Here is a 22,388-nt window from a genome sequence, read left to right on the forward strand (position 1 = left end):
GGAGATGATTATGGTGGAAATTAAGAATGAAATCATCAAGAAGTACGAACGAGATATGTGAGTGGCTGAAATTCCAAGATTTTATAAGAAGTCTATGTCGACCATTCGCACACTATTAAAGAAGAAGAAAAAAGGGGGCTAGATGCAGCCAAAGGAGTCATGAGAATATCAAAGCAATAGCCACGTGTTCTGGAAGATGTAGAAAAGTCGTTTCTGGTTTGTATAAATGAGAAGCGACTAGCAGGTGACGCTGTGACCGAGAACTGTATCTGCGAGAAGGCAAAGGCCTTGTACACCGACCTCATAAGCAAACTGACGGGCATGTCAAGAGAAAAGGAAGAAGGCTTCCAGGCAAGCAGGGGATGGTTTGAAAACTTTAAGAGGGGAAGTATCATCATAGTGCTGTGAGGCATGCAGAGGCCGTGAGTTCGGACGCTAAGGCAGCTGAGGCATTCGCTATGGAGTTCCAGAAGCTCATGGTTTCCGAGCGGTACCTGCTGGAGCAAGTGTTTAACTGCAACGAGACGGGGCTTTTTTGGAAAAAGATGCCAAAGAGGACCTACGTTACAGAAGAAGAGAAAGCAATGCCCGGTCACAAGCCCATGAAAGACCATCTCACCCTCTTGTTTTGTGCTAATGTAAGCGGGGATTTTAAAGTGAAGCCCCCACTTGTCTATCATTCCGAGAATCCACGGGCCTTCAAGAAATGCAAGGTGCACTTTTGGGATGAGCACTGGGTGTTGTATGGAAACCAATTTGACAGTAAATTTCATATATTAAAAAAAAATAATAATTAAAAAAAAAAAAAAAGAAATGCAAGGTGCAGAAGAGCCAGTTAAACGTTATGTGGAGGTCCAACAGCAAGGCTTGGGTGACTCGTATCTTGTTCGTTGAGTGGATCAACGAGGCCTTCAGTCCTGCAGTGAAGAAATCCCTTTTAGGAAAGAGTCTGCCACTCAAAGCCTTGCTGCTTATGGATAATGCTCCTGTTTATCATCCAGGCTTTGAGGACCACTTCCTGGAGGAATTCGAGTTTTTAAGGTCAAGTTCCTTCCTCCCAACACCACTCCAGTCCTTCAGTCCATGGATCAGCAGGTCATTTTGAACTTTAAAAAGCTTTACCCCAAAGCACTATTTCAGCAATGCTTTGAGGCGACCAAAGGAACGCCTCAAGGAACGAATCTTCCCCTCCAAGAGTTTTGGAAAGATCATTTTGACATCGCGAACTGCCTCAGATCATGGATAAAGCCAGGGATGGGTCACCAAGAGAACCCTCAATTCTGCTCAGAGAAAACTGGCCTGAATGTGTTCTTGGGCATGACGTAGAGGGGCTTGCTCATGAACAGGAGCTGCCAGTTGTCACTAAAAGTGTGTCCTTGGGGAAGGCCAGGGGCCCGGAGGTGAACAAGGACGACCTTCAGGAGCTGGTGGAGGAACATGGCCAGGAGCTGACCACTGACGAACTGACGGATCTGCATCGAGAGCTACAGCAAGAGGTTACGGAGGAGATCTCGTCTGCAGAGGAGGAGGGGAAAAAGGCGGAGGAATCCCTCACTTCAAGCGAGATTAGGGAGATGTGTGAAATGTGGGAAGCAGTGCGAAATTGTGTAGAAAAGCACCACCCGAATAAGGCTGCAGCAGTGCGAGCGAGGAATCTCTTTCACGACAATGCATTGTCACATTTCTGAGAAATCCTCAAAAGGAGGCAAAAGCCAGCGTCATTGGATAAGTTCTTTGTTAAAGTTGCACGAAAAGAAAAAGATTCCATTGAGCCAATAGATAGCAGTGATTCCGTTAGTGAGAGTGAAAGTCGTCCTACACAATAACCCTCCTCTCTCTTGTCTCCCTCACACCAGCCACGAAGGTTTTCAAAGGTAAGTGCAGGTTGATTTGTTTATTTTTCTTTCTATTTTGTATTTTGTTTGTTATTTTGTGTTATATGACAGTGTTGTAATCATTTTTATATGAATATTTTGGGGTTATGGAACGAATCATCTGAGTTTCCGTTATTACTTATGGGGAAATTTGATTTGATATACAAGTGCTTTGGATTATACAAGCATGTTTCTGGAATGAATTATGCTTGCAAACCAAGGTTTTACTGTATTTTTTTCATAGTTCTATCTCCTTTTAGTGAGATTTGTACATAATAAGTTCCCAGACACTAAGTATACAGTTGGATAAGACTGACAAAGCTTTACAACTTTGTTAACTATCATTTAATGAAGATATAGGAAACATTTTCATGAATGATTATAAGTGTAGCCATCGGTTTTGTTTTGAAAGTTACTCTTTTAAATTTTGAAATAATTGCATATTTACATGCAGTTTTAAGAAATAATGCAGAGAAGTCCTGTGTACCTTTTATATACCCTTTGCTCAGTTTCTCCCTCTAGTAACATCTTGCAAAACTGCAGTGCAATATGGCAACCAAGATATTGACATCGATATAGTCAAGATACAAAAGATACAAGATACAAACTTTCTGTCAGCACAAGGATTTCTCCTATTGAACTTTTATAGAGATACCTACTTACTTCCCTCAATCCTTGGCAACCACTAATTTATTCTCCATTGCTCGAATTTTGTCATTTTAAGACAGTTGTATAAATAAAATCACATGGTATGCAACCTTTGGGGGATTGGCTTCTTTCACTCCGCATAATTCTCTGGTGATCCATCCATCTTGTTGCAGGTGTCAATGCTTCCTTCCTTGTTATTGCTCAGCAGCATTCATCTAACCAGCTTTTATATCTTAGGCAAGCCACTCTGCTTCTCTTGACTTTATTTTCTCATCTGTAAAGTGAGGGAGTTGGACTGAACGACTCTAACATTTTGTTTCCATTGTGAAATTTTTATTTTACGGGTTCTCATCTCCCCTTAGTTATCGTTTTATGATTGTAAAACAGCTCACGCTCTTCTCTCGTCCAATCTGCTCACAGGCTAAAGGCAGAAATAACAAGCCCGGTAGGAGAGGAGGTTAGGGCAGGAAGTGGGAGCAGTGAGCTGATCATGTCTGATTACATTTTCTCCTGAATTTTATATCTAATGAATGACTATTGGGGTAGCCATGGGTTTGAGTTACGGCACCCTTTCCTTTCTCCTAGCACCAAAATTAGCTTCATTACCTGTCTTAGGCTATTTGATTTTTGGCCTAGACTGAAAATCTGGTGGGCCAAGTACAAGGTTGAGGTCATAGCTAAAGGAAACCCTCATAACAGTCTAAATTGTTAAAGTTTTTGACATTTTCCAGAAGCCATCAAAATAAAAGGCTACAGCTTTGCAAATCACGTTCCAGTTTAGCAATTATTCATTCTGTATGGGGTTCTGGCTGGTGCTGTGGTGGAGTGAAATATAAGCCCTAATAGACTGCCATGAATAATGGAGATCCATATTTACATTTGAGAAGAAGCGAAGCAGCACTAGGTTGATAATAACCATCCTTCCATCATTTCTACCGGAAAATTGGGGGCCTTCCCTACTGTGCCTCCCTAGCACTTATATATTCAGGGCAAGGTAACTGCATAATACCTCTTAGATCCTGTCTCCATGTGTTCTTCCTGGAAAAAGTTCAGCCCATATACAACTCTGAGACCGGAACCTCCATCTTAACTTGTGCAGCTGATCATCAGAACTGGGTTGATAATTCTGTATCATTAATTGTCTGTGCTTTCACTCGGCTTCTCAATAGAGAGCTCCCCCTGCCCCAGTTGCCTAAGACTCCATATGTCATTTATTTTTCTTGTGTCAATTTTCTGTTTTCAGATGAAAATACCTCAGAGAAGTGACTCTCGACTCCGGCTCTGCAACTCCCCAGGACATCTCCAATTATCTCAAGAGGTGTCACAACATTCTTCCCAAACAAAATTCTAATTAATTCATTAATGAAAAATAGGAATTTTGGAGACAGTCAGAGAGGAGGTAGGACTTTGAGTTGTCACAAAATCTAGCAATGGCAGAGCAATCTATTCCCAGGAGACTGGGAGTTGCTGGGAATGACAGACTCTTACCTCTCAAACTCCATGGTGAAGCCCCATGACCTTCCTGCTTGCAGTGAACATATGCCCTCTAAGGATGAGTGGCAGCTCTACAGGAAAAAGCTGCAAGCAGTACTGAAGGAGCCCAGACAATTGGAGATTCGAACTGAACTGCCTAATGAGAAATGGCTTAGTTTTTCAAATCCAGGCGGTGCTGTACTTTCAAGTGAGTTGGACATTGTTTGGAATTATCCATAGAAATAATGTCACAAATGATGACTGGTTTCTTGGGAGACCAAGGATCCCCAGAAGCTAAACTAATGGTATTAGTGTGAATTCTGGAAAGCTGCGTGGGTCCGGAGGAGTCCATGCGCTCAGAGGGGAGATGCAAGAGAGGGACTTATAAAATTTTTCTTTCAGAGAAATATTTAAAATGGTTGGAGTTTGCCTTTGATGCTCTTCTGTTGTCACTTACTTGCCTTTCTCTCTAGGTCCCTGTGTCTTCGTGAAACTTCCAGCCCATCTTCAGCAGCCTATTCAAGACTGTCATACCTGGTTCCCAAATGTTCGGTCAATTCGATGGTATGTAAAGCAAAGTCGTTCCTTGGGGAATTCTGGCCACCCTGCAAGGCTTTAAGATTGCCCATCATTTTACAGGTGCTCCACTTCCATTCTCAGCTTTCTGCTCCTAATTCCCACTTGAATGTCTGCCATCTCAAACTCCACATGTGCAAAACTGGGCTCCTGATCTCTTTCCCAATACCTTCTCCTACCGCATCTCAGATAATAGTAACTTAATACATCCAGTTTCTCAGGCCAACAGTCTTGGTGTTACTGTTGATTCTTCTTTCTCTCACACCTCACATCCCATCCTTCAGGAAATCTAACCACTTTGACCTGTGAACTGCTACTTTGGTAGAATCTCCACCATCTCCTGCCAGATTCTTGTAATTGCTTCCAGTAGTCTAACTGATCTCCCTTTTTCTACCATTGCCTCTGTATACTCATTTCCCAATAGAACTGCCACAGCGATCCTGCCAAATGTAAGCAAGTTCACATCATTGCGTTGCTCACAATTCTCCAAGGTTTTGCCATTTCACACAGGATAAAAATGGAAGTCCTTACAGTATATTACAAGACCCCAGATGGCCCCCAACCATTCCACAACTGACTCATTCTCTTATTTTTCTCCCTACTGCCTCCTCCACCCCTCGACCTCACCGTGGATCACTGGTGTTCCCTCAACACACAAGACCAGCTCCTATCTTGCTCCCTCTACCTTGTCTCAGTATTCTCAAGGCTTGCTCTCTACCAACTTCCAGGTCTTCTTGACAAGCCTATTCTAAAGACTGTTCATCAATAGATGAGTGAATAAAGAAGTGGGGGAACTTCCTTACACCATACACAAAAACAAATTCAAAATGGCTTGAAAGACCTAAATGTGAGACAGGAAACCATCAAAATCCTACAGGGGAAAACAGGCAGCAACCTCTTTGACTTTGGCCACAGCAACTTCTTACTTGACATCTTGAAGGCAAGGCAAAAAGAAGCAAAAATGAACTATTGGGACCTCATCAAGATACAAAGCTCCTGGACAGCAAAGGAAACAATCAACAAAACTAAAAGGCAACTGACGGAATGGGAGAAGATAGTTGCAAATGACATATCAGATAAAGGGCTAGTATCCAAAATCTATAAAGAACTTACCAAACTCAACACCCAAAAAACAAATCGTCTAGTGAAGAAATGGGCAGAAGACATGGATAGACACTTTTCCAAAGAAGACATCTAGATGGCAAACAGACACATGAAAAGATGCTCAACAATGCTCATCATCAGGAAAATACAAATCAAAACCACAATGATATACCACTGGTCAGAGAGGCTAAAATTAACAACTCAGGGAACAGATGTTGGCAAGGATGTGGAAAAAGGGGAACCCTGTTGCACTGTTGCTGGGAATGCAAGATGGTACAGTCACTTAAAAATAGAATTAGCTTACAATCCAGCAATTGCACTACTAGGAATTTATCCAAAGGATAAAGGAGTGCTGATTCAAAGGGGCACATGCACCCCAATGTTTATAGCAGCACTATCAACAGTTGCCAAATTATGGAAAGAGCCCAAATGTCCATCAGCTGATGGGTTAAGACACATATATACATACAGTGGAATACTACTCAGAAATGAAAAAGAATGGAATCTTGCCATTTGCAACAACGTGGATGGAACTGGAGGGTGTTATGCTAAGTGAAATAAGTCACTCAGAGAAAGACAGACATCACATTATTTCCCTCATAGGTAGAATTTGAAAAATTTAACAGATGATCATAGGGGAAGGGAAGGAAAAATAAAATAAAAGCAGAAAGGGAGGCAACCCATAAGAGCCTCTCAAATACAGAGAACAAACTGAGGGCTGATGGGGTGGGGAAAATAGGTGATGGTCATTAAGGAGGGCACTTGTTGGGATGAGCACTGGGTGTTATATGTAAGTGATGAATGGCTGGATTCTACTCCTGAAGCCAAGACTATACTGTATGTTAATTGAGAATAAAAATAAGTGGGGGATATGTATATATAACATAGATATTTATATATATATGATGGAGTATTAATCAGTCATAAAAAGAACGAGATCTAGCCATTTATGACAACATGGATGGACCTAGAGAATATTATGCTAAGTGAAATAAGTCAGTCTGGGAAAGACAAATATCACATGATTGCACTTACATGTGGAGTTTAAAAAACAAAACAAATGAACAAACACACAAAAAATAGAAGCAGCTTCATAAATACAGAGAACAAACTGGTGGTCGCTAGAGGGGAAGTGGGCAGGGGGTGAGGGAAATAGGTGAAGGGGATTAAGAGGTATACACTTCAAGTCATACAATAAGTCACAGAGATGAAAAGTACAACATAGGGAATAAAGTCAATAGTATTGCAAAGAAATATGGTGACAGATAGTGACTACACTTAACTGTGATGAGCACTGAGTAATGTATATAGTTGTCATATCAATATGTTGTATACCTGAAACTAATATAACACTGTATGTAAACTATACTTCAATTAAAAAAATAAATAAAACACACTGTCAGGGCTCAACCCTGACCTTGTAATATTATTCAACGCCCTTATAAAATCTCCATTGGCATACATGAAATTATGAAAGGCCATTTCACACCTTCATTAATAAACGTTGCAATTACATTCTAAAAATATAGTCATGTTTACCAATTAATTTTAATGGATCAGGTCACAGGTAAGCATTCGCTATGCAATATGTTGCTGATTAAAACCAGAACACTATTAGCATACGGTGAAGTAAATCATCTTGTAGATCGAAGAGAATATTTTAACTCTTAATTTGTTACATTTGACATCAATCATTCTTAGAAGTTTGCTTCCCATGACTTAACTTGTATAGTTTGAAACCATAACAAGTACAAATTTACCACAATGTGTTTGGTCCCAAATATTCTCCACTTACAGATCTCTTCCATTTTTCAGGCCCACGCCTCTTGTTTTATTCTATATAGGGAGTATCAGAATGGGCTAGTCACATCTCAGCTTCTAAATGGCTGTGTGACTTTGGACACACCCCTGTTCTTTCTGCATCAATTGCCTCAATGGGAACAGGAAAACTACGATGATTCTCTCATTTCCTCTTTCATGGTATGTCCTTCATCAGACACACACAAACTTCTCTCTCTCTCTCTCTCTCTCTCTCTCTCTCTCTCTCTCACACACACACACACACAATTACTTAAAACTTTTTTATATTTTAGATTCACATAAGAGTTGCAAGATAGCACAGAGTGTTCCTGTATACCCCTCACCCAGCTTCCTCTAATGTTAACATCTCACACAGCCATGGTACACACATAAAAACTAACAAATATTCATCTTATTTGAAATCACCTTGCATTTCATTTTTCCACTTCTAAAACTTTGCTCCTCTCGTTTCTGCTTCACGGGATATCTCTGCACTATGAGCAGTTATCCATCTTTGCACCGGCAGTTATCGCAGATCCCTCCAAGCCTTCTTCTATTGCAGTCTCCCAGACCTCAGCACTATGTGGGAGCCCCTATACTTGTTTGACATTATTGATTCTTATGCCTCATCTTTCCTATGGCATTAGAACCTCTTAGCAAGAAAGGACTATATCCGGGGTCCCAAGATGATGGAATAGAACAGAGCCTTCCCATGTACCCCACATTGCCCCTCGCCCTTGTGGCCATCTTGGACTCTTACATAAACAAATTATAAACTGTTATTGTGTGAAACCTCTAAGGTTTGGGGTTTATTAGAGTATTTAACACTAAATGAAGTATCGTAGAAAAAATTAGGCAGAAAGTCACTGTGAAAAGTACATAGTTCTTACAATTAGAACGTCCAAATGGATTGTAATGTTGATGGTAAATCAATAAATAATGATTTCTGATGTTTACCTGCTATCAGAAGGTTATATGGGTTGTTTTCTGCAGTATGCTTGGTATGCATTGGTTTTTCACTTGGGAAGCGAAAAACAGGATGAATTTATGGGTTTATCGGAGATCAAAACTGTATGAGCTGGGTCTCAGCCTCCTTAGGCCTATGTTCTAGGTAGCTTTCTGCTATCACTACACCTTAGATCTCACGAGGGCTTTTGTAGCCTCTTTGCCATTTGATTCCCATAATCCTGGGAGGCGGACAGGATAAGAAATGTTAATCCAACTTCTCAGATAAATAATTCAGGGCTCAGAGAGGTTACCTGAATTGCCCAAGGTGAGAGAACAGGTGGTGACAATCTTCCAGGTTTTCAAGTCCCCAGATCCTCTAGGCCTCCACCTTGCAATTTGGGGCTGCAGCATTACAAAACGATTTCTATTTCCCTCAGTACAAAATACAACTGGTCATCTTTGGGGTGTTATTTGTGCTATTCTGACTCCAATGCCATTGATTTCACTTTCAGCCACTGTCATTTCCCTGATATGAGTATTTCTCTCCCTCCTTTTCTCTTTCCCTCCTTCCACATTTTGGAAGTTACTTAAAATTTTGAAGATAGAGTTACCATATGACCCAACAATTCCACTCCTAAACATATATTCAAGAAAATCGAAAACGTGTGTTCGCACAAAAACTTGTACACAGATGTTTATAGTAGCATTATTCATAATAACCTCAAAGTAGAAACAACCCGCATGCCCATCCATTTGAATTATGAACAAATAAACAAAATGTGGCACATCCATACAATGGAATATTACTCGGCAGTAAAAAAAGAATGAAATGCCAATGCGTGCTACAACAGGGATGAATCTTGAAGCATTATGCCACAAGAAAGAAGTCAGACAGAAAAGGCCATGCATTATATGATTCCATTAACGTGAAATGTCCAGAATTAGCAAATCCATAGAGACAAAAAGTACATTAGTAGTTGCCCTGGGCTAGGGGAGGGAAGGAATGGAGAGTAAGTGCTAATGAGTCCACAGTTTCTTTTTGATATTCCGGAATTAGACAGTAGAGATAGATGAATAATCCTGTGAATATACTAACCCCACTCAGTTGTATACTTTAAATGGGTGAATTTTATGGTAGGTAAATTATATAATAATTTTTAAAAAGGCAAAAGAAAAGTCTTACCTGGCTAACACCTATTTGCAATTTACTATTCCACACATGCACCAACTCCTTCAAAAAGGCTTCCCTCCTCTCAGCCTCATGTGCTCTCATAACTTCTGTGGAATTAATGTTACCACAGGGCATTGTGATGACACATGTTTTTGCTTTGCTCTTTCAGATTTTGAGCTCTGTGATGCAGGATTTATTTTTCAAAGTTTTTTTTTAATGTTTATTTATTTTTGAGAGAGACAGACAGAGCATGAATGGGGTAGGGGCAGAGAGAGAGGGAGACACAGAATCCGAAGCAGGTTCCAGGCTCTGAGCTGTCAACACAGAGCCCGACGAGGGGCTTGAAATCATGAACTTTGAGGGGTGCCTGGGTGGCTCAGTCGGTTAAGCAGCTGACTTCGGCTCAGGTCACGATCTCATGGTTTATAAGTTCAGGCCTTGCAATGGGCTATGTGCCGACAGCTCAGAGCCTGGAGCTTGCTTCAGATTCTGTGTCTCCCTCTCTCTCTGGCCCTCCCTTATTCGTGCTCTCTCTCTCTCTCTCAAAAATAAATAAACATTAAAAAAAAGAAAAAAGAAATCATGAACTGTGAGATCATGACCTGAGCTGGAGTCGGATGCTCAACCAACTGAGCCACCCAGGTGCCCTGTATTTTAAAAAGTGCTTTTATTTATTTTATCTATCTATCTATCTATCTATCTATTTTTATTAAAAAAACTTGTTTTTATTTTAGAGAGTGTGCAAGTGCAAGTGTGGGCATAGGGAGACAGAGAGAGAGAGAGAGAGAGAGAGAGAGAGAGAGAATCTTAAGCGGGTTCCATGCTTAGTGCAGAGCCCGATGTGGAGCTCAATCCCACGATCTTGGGATCATGACCTGAGCTGAAATCAAGAGTTTGATGCTTAACCAACTGAGCCACTCAGGTGCTCCTCTATTTGTTTTTATAAACTAGACTCCACACTTAATACGGAGTTTGAACTCATGACCCTGAGAGCTAGAGTTGCAGGCTCTATCGACTGAGCCAGCCAGGCATCCCTTTATTTACCTTCACTAAAAAAAAAAAATGAAACAGCGCTTTTAAATTTCCCACAATGTACGGAAGAGGAAATTTTGTTAGCGATTACTAATGATATTTCAATATTATCCAAGAACCTAGGCATATGAAATTGATTCCTTGATACTTGCTGAGTTCTGTTTTGTGGCACTTTTTGGTAAAGTTTTGTAAATGCTCCACATACATTAAACAAAATGCACATTCCCTAAATTCTCTACAGTGGGTTGCGTTTTAAACAGTATTACTCAAAATGTCTACTTTCTACAATTCTCTAATCTGCTTGATTTACCAATTATTGAGGAAAATGTGTCAAAATATTCCACTGTGATTGTGAAATTTAACATTTTGTTCTTATAAGTTTTTCACTTTTTACTTTACATATTTTGGACACAGATTTTTAGGTGTTTATAGGTTGAGAATTGCTATGTCATTTGTTGAAGTTTCTTTTTAGTATTATGAAATATTTCTCTTTAAACCTAATGATATTAATTTTCTTAAAGTCATATTTTGTTTAATATTGATATATAGCTTTATTGTCTTTGTTTAGGTTGCATTTGCCTGGTATATTTCTATTTTTCTACTGGGTATGCATATAAAGTAGACTTTATTATTTTTATTTATTTATTTTTTAAATTTTTTCTAACCTTTATTCATTTTTGAGAGAGCCAGAGAGACAGAGCGTGGGGGAGGGGTAGAGAGAGTGGGTGACACAGAATCCAAAGCAGGCTCCAGGCTCTGAGCTGTCAGCACAGAGTTCGACATGGGACTCACACCCACAAACAGTGAAATCATGACCTGAGCCGAAGTCGGACACTTGACCAACTGAGTCTAGGTGCTCTTAGACTTTAAAAATTCAAATTGACAATCTCTGCTTTTACCTAGTAAATTTAGTGTTTTTGTATTTTTTGTGATTATTAATGCATTTAGATTTATTCAAACTATCTTATTTTGTGCTTTATATTTTACTTTTTCTTTGCATGCTTTTTCTCTGTTTTTGTTTATATTAGATTGTTCATGTTTCTTTTTTCTTTTTATCTTTGAGAGAGAGAGTACCAGCTGGGGAGAGGGGCAGAAGGTGGGGAAGAGAGAGAGAGAATGAGAGAGAGAGAGAGAGAGAGAGAGAGAGAGAGAATCTCAAGTAGGCTCCATGCTCAGCACAGAGCCTGATGTGGGGTTTGATCCCACGACTATGGGGTCATGACCTGAGTCAAAATCAAGAATCAGATGCTCAACCAACTAAGCCACCCAGGTGCCCTGGGTTTCTTTATTTTTTTAAACCACCTTTTACTACTTTGGAAATATCTCTAATATATAATAGTTGTTAATAGTTTTTAGTATTTAACTGGTGTATGTTAACTTAATATTATTAAAATTACTATTTTTATTTTCCTTCTAAATAATATAATGGACTAAGGCTGCTTAAATCATATTCAGCCTTATCCTTTAACTTCCATTTACATATTATTGTCTAGGATTTAAAGTATAATTTGCTTTTGCTACTTCCCAAATCATTCCATTCGGGATTACTGTTTTGTTAGAGTGAATACGTTCATATTTTTTCACCAGTGTCTTTTGGCATCACCATTACTTTTTCTATGTCACTCATTCCTTCTGTGTTCAATTTCTGCCTTATAGAAATTTTAAAAAATTCTTTTTCTGGGGCACCTGGGTGACCTAGTCAGTTAAGCGTCAGACTCTTAATTTTGACCCAGGTCATGATCTCAGGGTCATGAGATCCAGCCCCATGTCGGGCTCTGTGCTGGGGGTGGAGCCTGGTTGGGATTCTCTCTCTCTCCCTCTCCCTCTGCCCTCCCTTTTTTTCTGAGTAAAAGCCTGAAAAATGACCAACTGTCTTTTAAGTTGGCAGTTTTCTCTCAATTGTTGTATAGCTTTCGTTGGTACTAGTAGAAGTCTACCGACAGATTATTATTGTTTTTTATTTCAGGGGTCTTATTTCTGGTTGATTATAAGATGTTCCCAAAGGCTTTGGTTTTCTGCAGTTTCTCGATTATTTATCCAGGTGAAATTAATTTCATTTATTCTGCTTATAACCTGAAGGAGCAGGGCTCTTGAATTTGGGTGATCATGGTTTTCATCAATTAAAGAGTCCATACAATTTTCTCTTTGAATATTGTCTGTCCTGTGTATCATTTCAAAAATTTCTGTTGAGTATGTTGTTCTTGCCTATTCTATTCTCTGTTTTTCTTAACTTTTCTCTTATGTCGTTCATTTCTTTAGCTTTCTATGGTGCATTCTGGGTAATTTTCTCAGACCCAAATTCTAGTCAATTAATTTTCTCTTTAGCTATTTCTAATAGAATTTTTGACCTGTCCACTGACTTAATTTAAGTGACTCCATATTTCATTTCTAGACATTCTTTTATCCTCAAATTTTCCCTATCAGTTTTTATTAGTATCTGTTCCTTAGAAGCCATTCCTTCTTTTACGCTATTTATACCTACTAATTTCATATTCCCTTTCAGAATGTCATTTCATTTTTCTGAATGAGTTACAGGAATAACAAAATGAAATACTGATATGTGCTATAGCATGGATGAATCTTAAAGCATTATGCTAAGTTAAAGAGGTCAGACACAAAACACCATGCATTATATGATCCATTTATATGAAGTGTCCAGAATTAGAAAATCCTTAGAAACAGGAAGTAGATGAGTGGTTGGGTTATGGAAACATTTATCAAGATGAATTTTGTGTTTGGTTTCCTGGGTGTTCTTCGTTCAAGTTGGTGTACAAATATGAACTCCACATCTGTGATAGTGAGGCCCAGAAGCGAAAACTCTCAGATGACAGCACCTTTTTTCAAGACCAGCCTAAGAAAGATGATGACTCAAAGTTTCTTCTTGTATCTATCTGCTGATGGGTGGATTTTTTATCTGTTTCACCCTTTCATCAAGGCGACAGCCCTTCAAGATCTTTCTTTCAACTTCTCACCTCATTCAGGCTCAGGACAACAGTTTTGTCCCTACTGAGGCATTAGAACCCAAGCCTGAAAATGACTGAGTCATATCAATGCCACCAGGCAGTCACACTGCAGGCTCACTTGCTGGCTTCTCTGGGATTTAGTTCCTTCATTTCTGTCATCTGTATTTATGACCACATACTTAAACTACTTTTTCTTTTCAGAATGTCCAGATAGTTTCAGCAAGACTTTTTCCCCCTATCTTAGGCTACCATGTTGTTGGAACCAGAAGTTTGTAATAACTTCATAACTGGATTCCTTACATCCAATCTCACGATTCGCAGATCTGCTTTTTACAATTACAGCCAGAGAGATTAGTTTGAAATGCAAATGTTACTCCCTGACTTAAAAATGTGTCATGGCCCTAAGGAAAAAGACCAACTCCCTGGCATGACTACATGGTTCCCCATGATATGAATCACACCTATGTCTCAAATCTCACCCATAGCACTCCTGATCTCATTTTGTATGTGTTGGTGTTTAAAGAACTGTTTTTCTGCAAATGGGTCATGTTCTCTTCTACTTCAGAGCATTCACATAAGATGTTCTGTCTGCATAACCCTTCCCCACTTTTAGCATTTCTAATTCTTCTTGTTCCTTCTGGTTTCTGCTTAAATGCCACTGCCTCCAAAAAGCTTTCACTATGTACACCCTGTTGGCAGGTGCACTTCCCGCTCTATAATATCCTTAATCTTGTAATTATTGTTCAAGATCTGTCTTTCTGTCTTGGTGCTAAGCTTCCTAAGAAGTGAGACTGTCTATCTTGTTCACTGCTTTCGGTCTAGCAATTAATCTAGTGCCTGGCATATGGTAAGGCCTTCATAAATCTTTGTGAACCAACAAATGAACAGATTAAGCACTCCATTTGTGAATGGAGCCCCTGACTGAAGCTTTGCTTGACACCGGATTGCTGCCATCAGTTTTTGAGAAGAGAACAACTCTTTAAAGAAGTTTCTTTTTTATGGGGCGCCTGGGTGGCTCAGTCAGTTAAGCGTCTGACTTCGGCTCAGGTCATGATCTCACAGTCCGTGAGTTTGAGCCCTGCGTCGGGCTCTGTGCTGACAGCTCGGAGCCTGGAGCCTACTTCGGATTCTGTGTCTCCCTCTGTCTCTGCCCCTCCCCTGTTCATGCTCTGTCTCTCTCTGTATCAAAAATAAATAAACATTAAAAAAATTAAAAAAGAAGTTTCTTTTTTTAAAAAACATATGGTGTATTGGGAGAATTCTGATTCTTGAGAAGCGAAGGCTAAAGTGAGGTAGAAACCCAAGCTCCTCTCTCAATTCAGTCTCGTGCAAAGAAGGCTCTGACCTGAACAGGCCAGAAGGGAGAAAGACAGGCATGGTTTACAAAACTTGAGCACAGGCATAGTAATGAGATTCAATCAATGAGAATGCTTGGATGAGACAAAGGAATCTTTAAAAGGTGAGCAAGAATAATTTTCTATTTCTTCTGGTTCAGTGACCCCCAGTGGGACTTAGAAAAGGCTTAGGACACACGTTGTCATGTTATCAAAGAGCAGGCCATCTTGTCATCAAGTGCAGAGTAAGCTTGGAATCACTGGGCTATGAATCAATAATACAATTTAGATTTCATCACCATCATGTCAAGATACTCCTTACATTGCCATCTTCAAAACCATTTATTTTAAGAATCGGGTAGTCATTGACTAGAAGACCAGAATTTGTAATTGTGTCTGATACATTTTTATGACCACATGAAACTTGATTCTATTTTCTTTTAACTTTAAGGTTAATCATTCACTGCTTTTGCAGATAACATCCTTTCATGCTAATATTCATTTTTTGCTGCAGGACACAGAGGCAAGCCTCTTTTTAAAGCTTTCCTTCTATGTCAAGATAGAGGATGAACAATTACTTCCAAAATGTGGGTGGCCTTTGCTTCTTTTCTTTCATCATCCTCTTCTCATTCATTTTTTATTTATTGGTGGAGGCAGAATGAGAGGGAACTGAAAGAATGAGATGTTTTCTTTTCAGGGTCTCCTTTCCATCAACTCTATCAGGAAGATTAAAAAAAAAACAAAGCCAAAAAGTAATTTTAAAAGATAAAAATAAATCACAAACATTTGAAAAATGATTCTTTTTAACTTCTGAAAGAAGTCCTGATACACCAGTCTTTGATATAAAAATATGACCATTTAAAAAGCTCTTTGTAGATATATCTATTACTACTATGGGAAATAGATGTTGTTAGAAAATTTAAAAAGTCTCTATTAGTGGGAGAGAATAGGTTATGAAAAGTAATTCCCATGGCAGTGATGATATCTAAATTGTCTCCCAATATCTCATCAAATACTGACTAAATTTTCTACTTATTTAATGTGTCTGAAATTCTGATACTGAAGATTCAAGTAGCTTATCGAAGCTATCTTTTGAGCATTCCAATTCCTTTGGAAGGATTAAGGAATCATTTTCATGTTAGTGTGAATTAGTTCAATCAGACTGCTTTCATATTATCTCAATTTCACTGAATGACTCAGAAATTCAGAGTTGTGATGGGGAAGGGACAGGAGATTGGGGACAGCATGAAGATACAGATCTCCTTAAGAGAGGGTCAGAAAAGACAATATAAGACTCATAAAGACAGTTGGGAAAGTAAAAGTAAAAGGGGATTTTCTTCTTCCTCCTAACACCCAAATTAATCCAGTATTCAGGCATATACTATTAATATTAGGGTCTGGCTAAGTCATGGTTTATACAGTCTTTTAGCGCTACCTGTATGACCTAGTTGTCATTTAAATATACTTATTGGAAAAGATATTCTGAGCTCAGAAAGATTCCTTGAGATTCAAATCTTGATGTCTAATCACATTTTTGATATTATAGATTGTTCCTGTGTTGCTATGTGCATCATATCACATCACTTTGGAATATAAATTTTGAGGCCAGATACAGTAAGAACCCAGATGCTTAATTATAAGTTATTCTTTCTTTGAATTTGTAAAAAAAAAAAAAATCTTAACATATCCACTCTTTGTTTGGTTGGGGAGAGAAAAACCTCTCTCCAGTACTTTTCCAGACTAATGCTTATTTTTGGAGAGTAAGCTGTTAGAGTCTACTGACATTTATAAGGAAGAAAGCGAAAAATCCTCATTTTTTTCAGTTCTCAAGTTGTCACCTATCAGGAACATTGCCAAGAACAAAAAATAAGTTATAAAAATAGCTCTGAGTGACCAAAGTACAAATATCCCCTGCTCTTTACTCATAGGAAAGCTACTAGGACTAATTTCAACTCTTATTTACTTTTACTTTACATACACTTCCAGTAAGCTAAATTGTCTGGTCTCCATGTCCAAAATAGTCTGGAGGCAGTGAATTAAGGGGTGTATGGGAAGAGGTCCTTATGTAACTTCATGGAGCATTACAGGTGACATAATACTTTTAAGATAATTTATCTTTATTTATTTATTTATTTATTTAATTTTCCTTAAAATACCTTCTGAAGCTTACCTTTCTTGAGTGCATACTCTTTTCCAACCTTAGGGCTGAGCATTTTATATATTAATTATATCTCACTCAATTTTATGAGTTAGGAATTACTATCTGCACACATTCTTTTCCACTTTCTTTCCCTTCACCCTCATAGCACTAAGTGGTTAGGGATATTATATTCACTGAATTCATACAATATTTGAAGGATAAGGCTATAATTCAACTAGCACGAAGGGTATCATCCTAGGAAAATCTGCTATCGTGATTATTGTTTTGAATCACCGCTTGTTGAAAAGGTGGGGGTAAAGGCAAACCATAAGAGACTCTTAAAGACAGAGAACAAACTGAGGGTTGCTGGAGGGGAGGTGGGTGGGGGGATGGGCTAAATGGGATGATGGGCATTAAGGAGGGCACTTGTTGGGATGAGCACTGGGTGTCATATGTAAGTGATGAATCACTAAATTCTACTCCTGAAACCAATAGTACACTACATGTTAACTAACTAGAATTTAAATTAAAATTTGAAGAAAAAAAAAGAGAGAATGTATCTATATCCTGGCCATGCCACCTCCCCTCCTATTCCACCCCACCATTTCCTTGGCAGATGGTTTTGGCCTCTCATTAGAGAAGGGTCCAGGACACGGGCAGGTTTCCTGCTTATCCCACAGTAGCGGCCAGTCAGCACCTTGTGCTTGCACAGGCTGCTCTACCCTCCAACTCACACAGAACTTAGACAAGCCTGTAAGTGTATGTATGTGCATGTATAATATTTTCTCATATTCACTAGTAATCAAGGAAATGCAAATTAAAATCGGTTCATATTTCTTATAATAAGAATATATTGATGCTAGGAGTATAAATTTGTACAAAAATTTAGAGATTAACTTGGCAATACCTAATGTTACGTCTGTCCTTTTACCCAGAAATTCTATGCATTAGGTCTATGTGTTAGGATTAACTCTCACACATACAGACAGAAATACAACACTACCATTGGAAGCAATTTTAGGATAGAAAAATTAGGAAGAATCCAAATGTTCATCATCAAGAAAGAGAACCTTTCCATTATTGCTTATCTATGCAATAGAATAATATACAGCAATGAAAAAAGATCCACTGGCCCAGAGCTGCATGTATCTACATGGATGAAAATCCAAGTTTAATACTGAATAAGGAAAGCAAGTTTCACAAGGAGACAAACAGTATACCATTTATATAAAGTTTAAAACACTAAGTACTATTCAAAGATACATACAAAATAAAACTCCAAAGAAATTCTCCAAATCCTAAGCTGTGATTACCTTTGAAGAGCATTACTTTTTATCAGAGAGGTATCAGCAAGAAGCATTAATTCTTTTCATAATATATCATTTTTAAAAATTGGCTGAGATGTACAAATGTAGATGTTATAAATATATGTCAATAATTTTTTGTATGACTGAAATATTTCTATATAAATTAAAAATATATAAAATTAGGGGCACCTGGCTGGCTCATTCAGTAGAGCCTACGACTCTTGATCTTGGAGTTGTGAATTTGAGTCCCACACTGGGTGGGGAGATTATTTTACATATTACAATTATATAAAACATTGGTTACTACTAAGTCACAAAAACTCACACCAAAGCCAAAATTCCCTTCAACGAATATCATCAAGATGACTAATAGAGTTGTGTTTCCAATTACTTGCTAACCTCAGCTAATAGAAAACAAGCTGAATTTCAGGAAGTGGAAAGATGCACATATTCAGACACAAATGGGTACACACACACACACCCACACACACACGCATAGACACTTAGCTGCACACTCGTTAGTACCCAAGGTAGAAACATTCATGTATGAAAGGCATGTATATTATACTTTGAAAAATACCATAAGTATGCATTTTCATGGCTATAATAAGTGACAGGCAGCTTCAGGGAAGAGGACAAAATAATACATTGTCCAGAAACAAACTGCAAAAGCTCAGGAGTACAGGGTGATTTACTGTAGGACCAAATGCTTATGATAATAACATTATTATAGTAATTGCTTTTATTGTCAATAAATCCATCAATTTTCTGTCCATCCTTTTATTCCCTTAACAGTACACTTCTAGAAGCTAAACCATCAATAACATACCCCCCTTTCTCATGCAGATGCATTGATTAGTCCTAAGGGGGCTAATAAAGAGGGGCACAGAGGGAATGCCACTCTGAACAGTGTATTTGATTTCATGTCCTTTCTGCCTATGTGAGCAGGGAGAAATGGCTAGAAGGCAAAGCCCACTGTCTTGGCGCTAGGACTATTTGTTCTGTTACTTCCGTGCCAGCTGAAGCCTTCCACTAACAGCTCTATTTTAGGATGTATCACTGACAAAACTGGTAGTTGTGAGTTTTTATTTGTACGTTTGAGCTTTATAAATAGCCCTCAAAAACGCCATACTAGTTAATTTATTTCATTAGTTAAAAGCCAGATATCAAAGGGAGAATCCCTGATGAGAGGTGGGAGTGGATGAGAGAGTAGTGCTGGTTTGAATTTTAATGAACACAGCCCATAGAATATAAGTTGATCTTATCCATTACTACTCAAAAAAGAAAAGCCCAAAGGCATATATGTAAATTTTTGTCGTGTCTCTACAGTGTTTGGAAAGACCATTCATTCATTTACAGAGTAAGGGGTTAGACTTGCACAAATTAGTCATTTTTGGAGAAAGAGGTGAGTGGGCCCAGTGGTGTTGTGCCTGAGGCCCAGCTAGAATCTGTCCCTTTTTGTAAGAAGGTGACCCCGGAGGAGCCTAAGCAATATGGTAGAGAAGACAGTCTTCCCTGGGGGTCAAATATGGTGCTACTTGGATGAGGTGCTGCTTGGCTGATAGACTGGTTACCACCTGCCTGTGGTAGACTTGGGCAGACATTGGACTTCTATAAATGTAATGCCTGCTCCACTCTGCAGATACTCCAGAAATTTCTAGAGTACTGATATTCCAGAAATTTGATACTCCAAAAATTTGTGATGCTCCAGAAATTTCTACCTGGTCCCCTATTTATTAATAGACCAAAACAACAAGACCCTGCAAAAATGTGCATTATACACAAGGTAATTCAGGGATCTGCTTTAGGAAAATTAGTAAGTGGATGCAACCAAGGTTTCCCTACAATTACCTACTGACATGACCATCATCGGTAAATACAAAATAGTCAATATCCCAGATCTCAGTGCATAGTCTGTCAAATGTATCAGGGAACTCAGTTAAAACGAGGCTAAGCTTGATGATATCTGGACAGAGAGCCATTATCCCCTTGTGGAAATAGGGTATACAAATTCCAAGTCATTACAGCCAAGGTAAGGCAGTTTCCTGTTAAAAGATAGGAAGGGGGAAACATTGAATACTGCAGGGCTAAGAAAGCAGTCTCGATGTTTTTGTCCTTGACATTTACCCTTCCATTCTTTGCCCTTTTCATAGCTCTCATCTCAAGACAATTCCCCCATTGTCTCCCTTCTTTTTTCTATCATGGAAGAATGTGATCTCATAAAATAATTGAAAACAAGTGCTTTGGTGAATCACTTTGTGATGATGGCCATAAATTTCAAGAGGTATTTATCTTTGCAGGCTGACATTTAAATTTTAAGAGATATATCACCATCCAAGAGAAGAAACACACCTACTACATTTATTGTATGTGCTGCTACGATATGGTACTGGTGAAGAGATTTCCTTTTCTTCCACAAAACATGGACCACACTATTGACCATATAAAGAGGCAAGTTAAAACTGTGTTACTAAAAGTTGAGTTTTCAGAATATCTCGAGTGTTCACTTCAAAAAGTACACATTCTTCTTTGATTCCTAAAACTTTGCAGTTTTTATGTATCAGTAATCTTACTGTTACCTTTCCCTAAGACTTTTACTTTATTATCAACTTATCAGGCGCCAGGCCAACTTGACATCAAAAGCCTTCTCACATGGTAAGGTGGTAATTCTGGGGAAAGATGAGGACAGGGTATGCGGAGACTCTCTGTACTCTCTTTGCAAGTGTTCTGTGAATCAAAAATCATTTCCAAACAGAATGCTTTCTTCTCTGTTGTTTTTGTTTCTTAAGCCTTCTCAGGTGAATTTCTTCACCTGTCGGTGTCTTACCATTGGACCGAATTTTCTATCTGAACTGTATTAGTTTCCTTTTTTTCATTCTTCCTTTCTGAGACAGCAGGTATGTGCCAGATTACAGTCAAATATGTGCACCTTTTATGTCGAAAATTCTGGTGAGAGGTTCTTTTTTTCCATTAAGAAGAGAAAGATGGCAACTCCTTTTAAGCCTTGAGAGCATAGGACAGTGCTGCTTCTTGAGGTACGTGTGCAAAAAGCATTTCTCATCTTCCCTGCCCATTGAGCCACAAGCTCAAACTTCAGATGGTATCATCAGATAGAAATTGTTTTATTAAAAGTATGGATTTCTCCAAATCCTTTTATTTTTATCAGGGAAAAAACTGAAGCAGAAAGAGTACTCAAATAATTTAGGCATACGTGCAAATCAGACATATACTTTCCAATCAGGTGTCCGTTTTGGAAATAGAATTACAGAAAGCAAAACTTAGCATAAATGGGTGACTTTCAGGTCTTCTTGAGATGCTATCCATAAACAGATAATGGGGTGCTCACTTCGACAGCGCATATCCTAACATTGGAACGATACAGAGAAGATTAGCAAGGCCCCCGCACAAGGATGGAAGGCAGATTTGGGAAGTGTTTTATGTCCTTTAAAATTATATTCATTTCTTTGTTTTAATAAAGTTACCCTTGTATATAAAAAAAGCAGATACTGGGATGCAGATCCTCTCAGACCTTTGATATGCACAGTATCTGTTACTACTTGGGTGAAAAAAAAAAGACTTATATGAAAACAGGCCTGGAATTGACCTATCTTTCCTTCTTTTTTCCCTCTGCAATAGTCATCTTGTTAGACACATGTACCACTCATTTAGGGAAAGGGCCATTTTAGTATGGCTGCTGAAAGTTACATAATGTGCTCCTAGGAAGCACCAATATATTTGGAACCCTCTTTTTTAAAAATTATTTAAAGGGGCACCTGGGTGGCTCTGTTGACAGCACAGAGCCTGGAGCCTGCTTTGGATTCTGTGTCCCCCTCTCTCTCTGTCCCTCCCCGACTTGTGCTTTGTCTTTTTCTCTCTCTCAAAAAGAAATAAACATTAAAAAATCGTTTATTTATTTTTGAGAGACAGAGCACACACACCAGCACACACAAGTGGGAGAGGGATAGAAAGAGAGAGGGAGACAGAGGATCCCAAGCAGGCTCTGCACTGACTGCAGATA

At 38.8% G+C, this 22,388-nt stretch overlaps 1 non-coding gene across 1 annotated transcript; it reads left to right on the forward strand.

Moving 5' to 3' along the window:
• Positions 1-21,708: 21,708 nt before the first annotated feature.
• Positions 21,709-21,815, forward strand: LOC125932410 (U6 spliceosomal RNA). The gene has a single exon (XR_007460584.1). It is a non-coding gene; the product is annotated as a U6 spliceosomal RNA (small nuclear RNA).
• The last annotated feature ends 573 nt before the right edge of the window (positions 21,816-22,388 follow it).

Source organism: Panthera uncia, chromosome X (assembly GCF_023721935.1).
Source record: "Panthera uncia isolate 11264 chromosome X, Puncia_PCG_1.0, whole genome shotgun sequence".
Classification (NCBI taxonomy): Eukaryota; Metazoa; Chordata; class Mammalia; order Carnivora; family Felidae; genus Panthera; species Panthera uncia.